Here is a 12,626-nt window from a genome sequence, read left to right on the forward strand (position 1 = left end):
TGCATGGCCCTGTCCCCTCCCTATTGCTTTCTATGGATTGTTGTGCTGCACTCCCGTCCCACATGGGCTGTGTGGTGTATTGTGCTGCTGCAAACCCTGATGCCTGCCCTGTAGGGTCAGTTTGGTGCACCTCTCCATGTCATGGCATGTCATGTATGGTTGTACTACCACTGCTTCTTCCTTCTGCCCAAAATGGTCTATTATATTGCCACAGCCTCTCTTGCCAGTCCTTTATTGTTGGTTTGTTGCTCCTGCCCCCCTTTCCACTGCCCTCCATAGTCTGTTGTGCTGCCACTGCCCTTCCTGCCTGCCCAATGTGGTCAAATTGTTGCCTCTGCACTCTCCTACCTGCCTTCAATTTTCAGAGCCCGTGCCCCTGGCCTCTGCCTCTCAACAGTATCCCAATGAACAACTAGATTGCTCACATTCTATATTTATTACAATAGTGTGGAACGCCTGACATCATCTTGATGTAATCAAAACTGTAATACCTAGAGTATTTCCTTTAGAAATTACATATATGAGAGGGTCTTATTTGCATCAAAATTATGGTTAGTGCTCTAAAAAACTAAAATGAGGACATTTTTTCTGAGTTTTCAAATAGCGACAAAGAACTTTTAAATTATTTGTAATCTTTATGTTTTTTTATCCAGTTGACCACTTGATTAAATGTTGCACCTTGGCGAGAGGATGTGGTGTTACTACCAGAGCTGCAGACTTTGCAACTGGGGAACCAGGTTGGAGTTTCTGCTTCAGCCCAACATTCTGTGATTGTGGTCAAATCACTTAATCTCCCCATGTCTACAACCAAAATGAATTTGATCTTGTGTGATGTAACCAATGCTCATGTAAAGCATTCCAATACCTGACAAGTCTGCACTATATAAAACTGCAAATACACAAAAAATAAGTGTTTTGCACACTTCTGTCATTGGGCTACATGTGGGCTACATCTGGGTGATATTTGTGCGGCATTTAGGCTCTTTTGTGTTTGGTGGCCATCTTGGGAGATTCATTTGTTATGAAGTTTCCTAATTTTCTCATTTACTGCAGTCTCCTCAGTAGGAAATGCTTTAGTTTTTTACTTTGATTCCATCAAGAAGGTATTCAGATATGTCACACATTTGCCATAAATTCTGAATGTTAGCCCTCTAGTTGCTCATTAGATCACTGTAGTAAAGCTACTGCTCACCACGGAAGTCTGCTGCTGGTATTAAAAGTGCATGTTTCAGTCTGCATATCAGAATTTTTTAATGAAATAGAACAGGATTTGAGAAGTCACTCAAAATGTGCCCTAATTTTTCTTTCTTCAGTACTAATCATAATTTCTATGGCAAAATGAACCCCTCATTGTGTTCCTTTTTAAATTAAATGTTTTAAGTGTTACCAGTTTATTCCAATCAAGATGACCTCAGGTGTGCAATACTTTTGTCATAAGTAAGACAGTAAGCGCTCTAGTTGTTCTTAAGAACACTCTGGGACATTCTGTCATTAGGCTATACTTGGGCTACATCTGGGTGATATTTGGGCTACATTTGGGCTCTTTTGTCTCTGGTGGCCATCTTGGGAGATTTATATGTTATGAAGTTTCCTAATTTCCTCATTTACTGCAGTCTCCTCAGTGGGAATACTTTCAGTTTTTTATTTTGGTTCCATCAAGAAGGCATTCAGATGTGTCACACATTTGCCATAAATTCTGAATGTTAGCACTCTAGTTGCTCATTAGATCACTGTAGTAAAACTACTGCTCACCAGGGAAGTCTGCTGCTGGTATTCAAAGTGCATGTTTCAGTCCGCATGTCAGAATTTTTTAATGAAATAGAAGAGGATTTGAGAAGTCACTCAAAATGTGCCCTAATTTTTCTTTCTGCAGAACTAATCATAATTTCTATGGCAAAATGAACCCCCTCATTTTGTTCCTTTGTAAATTAAATGTTTTAAGTGTTACCATTTTATTCCAATCAAGATGGCTTCAGGTGTGCCATTCTTTTGTCATAAGTAAGACTGTTAGCGCTCTAGATGTTTGTTAGAACACTCTGGGACATTCTGTCATTGGGCTATACTTGGGCTACATCTGGGTGATATTTGGGCTACATTTGGGCTCTTTTGTCTCTGGTGGTCATCTTGTGAGATTTATTTGTTATGAAGCTTCCTAATTTCCTCATTTACTGCAGTCTCCTCAGTAGGAAATACTTTCAGTTTTTTACTTTGATTCCATCAAGAAGGCATTCAGATGTGTCACAAATTTGCCATAAATTCAGAATGTTAGCACTCTAGTTGCTTATTAGATCACTGTAGTAAAGCTACTGCTCACCAGGGAAGTCTGGTGCTGGTATTGAAAGTGCATGTTTCAGTCTGCATGTCAGAATTTTTTAATGAAATAGAAGAGGATTTGAGAAGTCACTCAAAATGTGCCCTAATTTTTCTTTCTGCAGCACTAATCATACTTTCTATGGCAAAATAAACCCCCTCATTGTGTTCCTTTTTAAATGTTTTAAGAATTACCACTTTATTCCAACCAAGATGGCTTCAGGTGTGCCATACGTTTGTCATAAGTAGGACTGTTAGCGCTCTAGTTGTTCTTTAGAACACGCTGGGAAGCTGCAGTAGAACACAAAGGAATCAACTGACAGTCTCTGCCCTTGTTGGATTTACATGTTTTACTGAGAATGTCAGACTTCATTCTCACATGACTGAGAAAGATAATGTGAATTTACAGAAAATATGCTGTCAGTTAGCTTATAGATCACCTTCTAAACCTCTGTGGGAAAAGCATGAGAAAATAGTTTTCTCTCAAACATGATTCATGATATCACAGCAGAAGGCTTTTTCATATGGTAAAATCACCTTAGAACACACCACAATTCCTAAAATGAGTATGGTACCATCAACAAATGATTTATAATGTAACTAAAGTCTTAAAAACTTCTATTAACTGCAATGATTTTTAATGAGGTGCTAAAATGTATATTGGTCCCAAGATGGCTGCCAACACTTCTTGGATGAAGTGCTGACAGACAATCAGATCTCATGATGAGATGTGTGGTAAGGCTCCGCCCAGATATATAGGTGATTTTACTTTTGATTTTCTCAGGAACTACTGAACGGATTTACACCATTTAAGCAAAAGGCACATGCCTGACCTGAGGACTACCTCTTTGCCAAATTTCAAGTAATTCTGTTCAGCCGTTCGGGCTGTACCTTCAACTAAAGGTCCTATGGGAAAATGCATAGGGAAAACGTGTTTTGAGACCCCCCTTTTTTCTCAGCCCCCGCTTGACGAATCACCCCGAGACTTTCAGGGTAGGAGCTGAGCGGAGCGCCCCATTAGTTTTGAGAATTTCATGAAGATAAGTCAACCGGCGCCAAAGTTATTCAAAATAGAAGTTTCAGATTTCCTATGGGAACTCGGTCCTAACTATAACTATCTACTGGCGACCGCCAGTAGAAAATACCACAGGTTTCGGTGATCGTTGTAGTTAGTTGGACATCTCGCTCGTACAAAACCAGAGAAATTCAGCCGTTATAGTTAGTTGAGCTAACTATAACTCGCGCCCCCACAATGAACTGCTGATGACGTCACATATTACATCGTTCATTACATGGTCAGTGACATCACTGATGACATCTCAAATGACATCACTGATGTCATCATCCAGTGAATCTCTGTTTCTGTAAAGTTTAAATATGTTTTATAAATATATATGAGAATGTGTATTGAAGTACGAGTGGGTATTTGAGTGTCTGAGCAGGTGCATGACTGACTGTAGAAGTGAGTGATTAAACGTGTCTGACTGAATGCATGGGTTAGATACTAAACTGTAAATGTCTGTATCAGTATGTCAGTTGGTGTGTAAGCGGCTGCATGGATTGGTGAGTAGCTACATGAGTGTCTATATGGGTTATTGATTGGTTGTTAGGATATCTGTAAGGGTGCCTGAGTGTCTGTGTGGGTGGGTGTGGGGTTTGTGACTCTGTGTATAGATGTGTGAGTGGGTGATTCACTGGGTGTATGGGTTCAAGAGTGTATCTGTGAAGGTCTGTATGGGTGGGTGAGTGTGTGTATGGGTGTGTTGGTGAGTGAATGGATGTCTTAGTGGTACATGTGTGAGTAACTGCATATGTGAAAGGCAGTATATGTGAGTGTTGGAGTATATAAATGACTATACGTGAGAGTGAGTGATTGTGAGATTGGCTGTATGGATGAGTGTGTGCTTGTATCATTGATTGTATAAGAGAGTAAGTATGTGTTATTTTCTGTATGAATAAGTGAGGTGGTGTGTGTATACCTGTATGGGTGAATAAATGGGAGTGTGATTGATTCTTTACATGACTGACTAGGTGTGTGAGTAACATATGAGTGCATATGACAGTGGCTGTGTTGATGAGTGACTGCATGTATGAGTGACTGTATGGGTGAATGAGTGGATGTGTGTATAGACCTAAGAATCAGTGACTGGGTATGTAGTAACTGGTGTTGGTGTGCTTATGGTTTCGGAAATGGTAGTCTGTATTTTAGAGTAGATGTATCAAAGTTTATATTAGAGTGTGAGGAAGTGCAGCAGATTATCACATGGATGATTTCATCAGTGATGTCACTGACCATGTCATGAATTATGTAATATGTGACATCATCAGCAATACATTGTGGGGGCGCAAGTTATAGTTAGCTCAACTAACTATAACGGCCGAATTTCTCTGGTTTTGTACGAGTGAAATGTCCAACTAACTATAACCTCCCTGAAACCTGTGTTTTTTTCAGTGAATTTCTATGTTTTATTAAATGCAAATGTCTAACTATAAAATCCCTGAAGCCTATGGTTTTTCTGTGAATTTCAAAGGTATTTTAAATGCTAATTTTTAACTATAACTTCCCTGAAACCTATGGTTTTTTCAGTGAATTTCAAAGGTTTTTTAAATGCTAATTTCTAACTATAACATCCCTGAAACCTATGGTTTTTCAGTGAATTTCAAAGGTTTTTTAAATGCTAATTTCTAACTATAACTTCCCTGAAACCTATGTTTTTTTCAGTGAATTTCAAAGGTTCTTTAAATGCTAATTTCTAACTATAACTTAGCAGTCGCGTTTGCAGAGTGGCGGAGAAAGATTAGCGTGGCCTCCAAATACCTTTTAGCAATCCCACTGTGTGGGATTTACTGGAAGTAACAGGAGGGTTGGTTAGCCCCCAATGTCAAGATTGGGGGCCAACTACCCCTTTTATTATCACCAGTAAGTCTCACACAGCAGGATTGCTAACTTGTTATATCAGGCCCGCCCCTTCCTGTACTACTGTACAAACATGCCCCCTGGCACGTTGTAAGTTGGGGATTAAGTCCCCTTGAATCCTGAGGGTCCCTGGGGGCCAACTAGCCTACCAGGTACCTCCAGTAAATGCCACAGAGCTGCATTGCAGAGAGGTGTTCCGAGGCCATGCCCCTTTTTACACCACACTGCAAACGCAGCTTCTGGCGCACTGCTGCTCGGAGGATGTGTCCACTTGTGTCCTGAGGTCCTCAGGACACAAGAGGACCTCATCACCCACCAGCAGGGCACCAGAAGCCACGTTTGCAGAGTGGTGTAAAAAGTGGGAAAGGGGCGTGGCCTTGGAACACCTCTCTGCAACGTATCTCTGTGGCACATACTGGAGGTACCTGGTAGGCTAGTTGGCCCCCAGGGAGCCTGAGTATTAAAGGGGAATTCATTCCCCAACTTACAAAGCGCCGTGGGGCGCGTTTGCAGAGTGGTGCAGGGAGGGGGTGGAGACTACGACGAGATGCTGGCTTTTTTTCTTTCTATATTTTTTAGAAGGGGGGCTGTGTGGCCCCCTTCTCTTACCATTTTTGGGGCCCTGGGGACTCCCTCGCCCAGGGCCTGATCCCTATTTATTAAAAATATATATTTTTTAAAAACGGGAAGGGGGCCGCGTGGCCCCCTCCCGAGGCTAATTTCAGCCCCAGGGACCGCATCCCACAGGACATGGCCAGTTTTTTTTAATACTTTTTATTTTTGTTTCTTTGGAGGGGGGCCGCGTGGCCCCACTCCTGTTATGTAATGTTATGGGGTATTTGTTGAGCGTGCGGCTACTCCAGGGAGTGTCCCGGCGCTTGACCCCTGGACAGAGCATATGAAAGACCTAGCAGCAAAAACAGCTCGTCTACTGTTGGAAGAGCAAGGTTTTTAAGCTTCGCCTAAAAATGAGGAGATCACCTTCTTGTCTAAGGGAGAGTGGCAGACTGTTCCATAATTTCGCGGCTGCTGCCTGAAAGGAGTGTCCTCCTTTACGTGAACGACAGAACTTTGGCACAATTGTCAGTTGCTGGGTCTGGACGGTTTATAGGGCTGAATTTTATTGCTGGTGTACGGGGGCCCGATGTTATTTAGCCATTATGAAAATGGGGTGAGCCAGTGGTCATGGACCTGGGTTTTATATGGTACGAAAGACAATGGTCCTAGACCTTATTCAGTAAATGAAAAAAATCACAGCCTACAATAGATATTTGACAAATTATTTCCTGAACCCATAACCTGTTGGCTCATATTAATTAATACAAACAGTCTATCAAAGTGCAACAACCAAGGAATATTTGATTTCCAACAGGTTTTATTCCATCATACTTAGAGTAACAGTATATTCCTTACTGTGTTTGACACAATTGGGAAAAGGGGGAGAGGTTGCTGCAAGGGTACATGCAAGAACAGGGAGTGCTCTGGTGTGGGGAGGGTGAATAGAATTCAGACAGTGTGGTAAAAGAAATGGTTGAGCTTGTTCATTCGTTAGACTGATCACAACTTCTCAGTCTGTACCTGGCCACATTTTAAACATGCCAAACCAATTTTCATTTGATTCTGAAATACACAATTCAATTCTTGTGTGGCACGTTACAGTCGGGAACACGTGATCAAGGTAGGGTGAATGTGGGCGTCGATGTTTTGACCCGTCTTGAGGCTCAAGGGGAGTTCTGGGCCTCGGCCTGCGGGTTTTCCTCAGGATGGTAGGGGGCAACCTGAGAGCAGTTTTTCGCACACCCGCTAGTCTTTGCTGGGGTTAGAGAATCCTCCAATTTAATGGGCATTGTGAGCGTCCCCATCCGTTGTTGAAGGGCTGAAGTGCTCGCCTGGTTCCTACGCATTTAATGCTGGAGCTTCAGGTACAGTTATCCTGCATCCGTGGTCTGCCCAGGAAACCCGGAAAATTCATTCCCTCATCACCACCCTGACGAAAATGCTATTAAGTGAATGAAGAAGAAAGCTGTCCTTTGTTCCCTAAGGTGTTACTACAGCTGGAGTGACTTTATACTCTTGCTTTCGCGCAGAGCATCCATTGAGCTGGGGTATTGTTATGTGCCTTCACGTGATGTTGAAGGAAAAGGAGAGACTGTGAAAACTTAATTGTCCAGGATCACTCAATGTGGTCAATTGAAAGACCAAATTGATGCTAGGTTTTTGTGCAATTCAACCACTAAATGGTTATCTCATTCGCTCTCCCATTTTAGAGCAAAGCTTAAAGCTTAATGCTTTATGATTAATTCTATGAGGCACTAAATCAGTGCATTGTGTTAAATACATCCAGGCTTTGCATGTTTCATAAAGATCTTTGGTAGTAGTTTTTTTGTGGAAATTGATGTTTTAATGTGGTAGGTAAAAGAAACACCAGACCACCGACCCCTGGTCACTGCATGAGACCATTTGTTCCTTATCGCTAAAAGTCTTTATTCATTGTCATTCATCCACTCCATACCATCTGTTCATTCATGAGCCATGCAGCTCTATCACTAATTTCCATACTTCTGTTCAATGATTTGACAAGGTTTGATAATGAAACGTGTTGTAAAGCACATGCAATTTTGAAACAAATTTCAGGGGGAACCCCTCCCCCAACTACACCTTGTAGTGGCCTAGCTCGCTCACTGTGCTTGCTCGTACCTACAGTAGGGGTAGATAGTCTTATATACTTGTCCACAGCTGCTTTTGGTTCCCAGTCCGGCGCTGTACGGGAATAGTCCAATATAGAGAGTATTAGTGCTATCAAGCCTGAAACCCACAATGCCTTTAAAGGCTGATTGCCAAACAGTATCTGTCAAGTGGTAAGAGCAACCTCTGTATTGGATTACCCAGGAAAGATAAAGGCATTGTCTCTGCATCACAGCTATGTTGATACACATCTATCAAATGGCACAGACAGCCTGAAACAACTATAACACTATAAAACATCCCAAAAGTAGGAAAATAAACAACCTCTAGAATAATCATTTTAGAAAAAGGAAGAATAATTGGGTGAAGACTGGAAGAGTACATAGGATTAGTCTCTCCTTCTTAAATAGATGAGAATTTAGAATATTATTATGTTAGTATGGGACAGTGCCCACCTCCATCAGCAGATAATCACATATGCCTACACCGTAGACTTGACAGTGGCTAAAGCATCAGGATATTCAACTTGAGAAGTGTTAGCACTGGATCTGCAATTGAAGCACTGATTTAATATGTATGTATGTGTGCATGCAGGTAGGTATGTGCACAGTATTTCTATAGCGCAAACCTAGCCTAAGGTCAGTGACACGCTGTACATGGCCATAGGCAAGTATAAATTCAACAAGTGAAAGGTGAGGAGGCTGGGTTGTGGACTGGTATCACATTGCGATGTTGTCTTCTTTAAAGAGCTGAGTCTTAAACTATTTCTTAAATTGGAGCATTGTTGAGGTGATCCTGATGGATATAGGAATGTTTATCCAGATCATGGATGCATAGATGGAAAAGGCCTACTGTCATCTTATTTTCATTTTTTCACTTCTTAGTCTTCAGTCTGATAATGTCCTGGTTTTGGTGTGCTGAGACCCACGAGAGCTGGTGAACTTTTCTGCAAGATAGGCGGGGTTGTTGGTAGTAACAGAGTTATAAATATTGCATCTGGTTTGAAGATGGTGTAGGCTGATAAGCGGAGCCAGTAGAGTTCCATCAAGATGGGGTGGTTGTGATGTGGTTATATTATTCAGGTCCTAGATAAGACATGTTGCAGCATGTATGATGCAGCAAAGGTTGCCTGTGCAGAGTTTGGGAGGCCCATCGAGTAGATCATTACCACCACCCAGTAAGTTTGATCTGACAATATGACCCCTCATTATGCAAAGTTTGTAGAACTGTTAAACTGTTGTGTGGTAGCCAGTCTTTGAGACTTTGTTATAAGAAGATGTGATACACTATTGTAAACTTGCAAAAGAGGGTCGGCATCTGTTGCATAAGGGCATTTTTTAAAAAGCCTTCTGGACAGTATTAAATGTTTCGTTTCCAAGGTTTGGAGAAGGCAGAGGTATTCATTTACACCTAGCCCACCAGCACCAGGTCAGAGGTAACTCTGGCGTATGGGAAGATACCTGCTTGCCTGGAAGAGATCCTATTACCATAAACACAGGAGATGGTTGAAATCTTCAGTGGCATTTTCCAAACTAGGCATCCTCTGGCAAGGAAAAACAGAAAAATCCCATGTTACCAGGCTGCAGGATACGCATGCCATGGTAATGTCGAGAGGAGTGGTTACTCAGTTTATCATAAGTAGACAAGCATTGCTTGTTGTATTTAGCTCAGCTAAAAATATAAAACATTGGTCGTGATTTTGTATTCAAAGCATTGTTTTCTATATTTTTATCTTACATAGTACCATGCTTGTTTCTTACTATCCTGCTTGCTCATCATTTATGGAGCTGCATGACCCAGGACATCCAGAAAATAAAAGGGAACAGCTTGTCAGCAGCATAAGTGTAAACACTCACATGTGATGAAACAGAATCAAGCCATTTTGTTTACCATGCATTTTCCTTCTAGATACATGTTTGCTTTGTTTTCTTCCTTCTTTGTTGAAAACCTTTACGAAAAATGGCTGTACAGTGTAACAGACGGTGCAACGATCGCTCTGAAGGAAAAATATTTTGCCAAGTAGGTGGCATGTTGTTTTGACCCCAATAGAAAACCTTTGTTTTTCAAAATCAAGCTCTCAAAGCAGGAGTTTGCTAAAAAAAAACATGCAATGGTCCTGGCACACAGAAAGGTTTCCCCCTGTGCACAGGGGTCATTAATAGGAGGAAAATCTATTGGTGACATTTCTGCCCTCATAGGGCAAGGTGACCGTCATTAAGTCCTAGCAACCCTCGGATGAACGGGCTGCAAAATCAAGAGTTTCCACTTGCAGTGACCGCTGCATGTCTTCTGGTGGAAACCCAGCAATTCCACTATTTTAATCAAGCGGGGGAACCACAAGTTCTAAGGATAGGGAAAATGTGCCACTTACCGCCATTTAAACTGGTTCACCTGCTCTGCCCAACTCCACGGTAGAGTCCTTTGCAGCAAACAAATGATGAGCCTCTTCTGGAATTTCAAGGGTGGTAATCAACTATCATGCTTAGAATGTACAGACTGACATATTAAAACGTAACAATTATTCACAAAGCCAATAGGTCTGACTATTTTATAAATGAAAGTGCTTATTCATCTGCAGTGAGTTTGTGTGTGGTTGTTTGGATGTGTGTTAGACTTGGCATCTTTTGGTGTGTTTCCCCTGTTTTTTTGCTTTCTGACCTCCCAGTTTTGACACTGTTTTAGCTGGTTTAGTGCCTGCGCACTTTCTCGCTGCTGTTCAGTGTTAAAGTGCAAGTGCTCCTGTTGTAAATTATGTTATGGATTGGTGTTTCCATGATTGGCATATTTGATTTACTGTTGAGGCCCTAGTAAAGTGCACTGAGAGTGCCAGGACTGGTAAACCAAATGCTACTAGTGGGCTTTTAGCACTGGTTGTGCCATCCACAGAAGTAGCCTTGAAAAGTTAACTCAGACCTGCCACTGCAGAGTCTGTGCACAGTTTGTAACTGCCATATCGACCTGGCAAGTGCACCCACTTGCAGAGACCCAACCTTCACTTTTTCTACATGTCAGGCAACACTAAGGTAGGCCCAAGGTACCCCTGTGGGAAAGGTGCTATGTATATTAAAGGTAGGACATGTACTGATGTGTGTGACATGTGGTGATGAATTACAGTTTATTTAATTTTTCACCATTGTGAGGCTGCATGTTCCCATAGGACGGAATGGGGAGTTTGTTTATGCCATCTTATAAACATAACTACCCCTGGCAACAAGGTAGAAAAATAAAGTTTAGTATGTCTGGACTGGAATGTTAAAACGCATCTGTTAGTAAAGATGATCTTTACATTCTGTGTTTGAAAATACCACTTTTAGAAAGAAGGTATTTTCTCATCCATGTGTACCTCTGCTGGGGTTCTGGATTGACTGTCTGGCTCTGGGATGACAGGGATTGGAGAAGGGCAGTGACTCCAGAGAGCCTGATAGTTCAGGACTGGGTTGAATAGACCTGGGCTGCAATTAGAGTAGTGGGAGAAGATTTCCTTGCACCTCAATAGGCCGGGTCTGCCTTGCACAATGCCGTCTCCACCCCTGCCAGGAAGCTGCACCAGTGAGGACAGAACTGGTTTTGGCTGGGTACAGCACTCTCCGCCTTCAGATAGCAAAGGATTTGGTGGTATAAATATTGGGGCCCAGATCCCAGAACTTTAGAATGCTTTTGGACCAAGAAGACTGCCAAGAAGAAGAGCTGGAGAAGCTGTGAGGAGGAACTACCACTTTGCCGTGTTCTTTGCTGTGTTGGCCTGCAGTGGCTTCTTCTGTCTTGGGCAGTGAAAGGACTGGACTTGAACTTTCTGCAATCTCTTTTCGTGAGTTTCTCCAAGGGCTTGAGGTGTTCAAGAAGTCTCAGGAACAGCAAAGACTTCAAGTTCTTCTGCCCTCAGCACTGGGCACTGTGTGTTTTGTGCTGCAACAGAAGAAAAAGCAACCTGATGCCATCTACGATGCCACTGCCGACTCTGTGTCCTGAAAGCACGGCAGAGGGAACTGCTGCAATGCCCCACTGCAACCCTGGTCTCACCAACGCCGCCTGCTGATGCCGCCACTGAGCTGCTGTTTGCACCGCGACCTGTGGGCACTGCACTCTGCACTGACTCACTTCACATCGTCGCCTTGGTATTCCCAACGGCGACGCTTCGCGCCGACTTTGATGCTGCTCGTTGTACCATTGGTCGAAGGCACCGCTCGTAAGTTACACAACATGCTTTCCTTATTCTGCACCGCAGCCTTGGCCTACCGAAGCTGGTGCCATCGACTCCAGTTTGTCAGCCGACGACAGCTCTTCAACAACGACGACGACAGTGACCTGCCATCACTGTGACAAGCACCGCATCACTTCGCACCACAGCCCTGGTCTCATCAACGCCGCTGGATGACCGTCAAGAACCGCTGCCTGCACCATGACCAGAAGGTACCGCAAGCTGCACCGCAGCACTTCACACTGCAGCCCCAACGTCAGCTGATGCCGGCGCTCCTGACTTCAACCTTGAGGAGTTCGATCTGCAGCGCGTATGACTTCAAGTGCCCGACGACTCCTGCACTGACTTCCAGAACCGACGCCTGCGGACATCGAGCTTTCGGAGCTCAACGAGAGGTCACCAATGCCCTGCATTTCTAAAGGTACTGTTTTGCGGGTCTTCCCGACACCCTAGCTGGCCCGCGACACCACGGTCAGTCAGAACTCTTTGGGCTTGTTGTTCACAATGCCGTGATAG

Source organism: Triturus cristatus, chromosome 2_1, assembly GCF_964204655.1.
Source record: "Triturus cristatus chromosome 2_1, aTriCri1.1, whole genome shotgun sequence".
Classification (NCBI taxonomy): domain Eukaryota; kingdom Metazoa; phylum Chordata; class Amphibia; order Caudata; family Salamandridae; genus Triturus; species Triturus cristatus.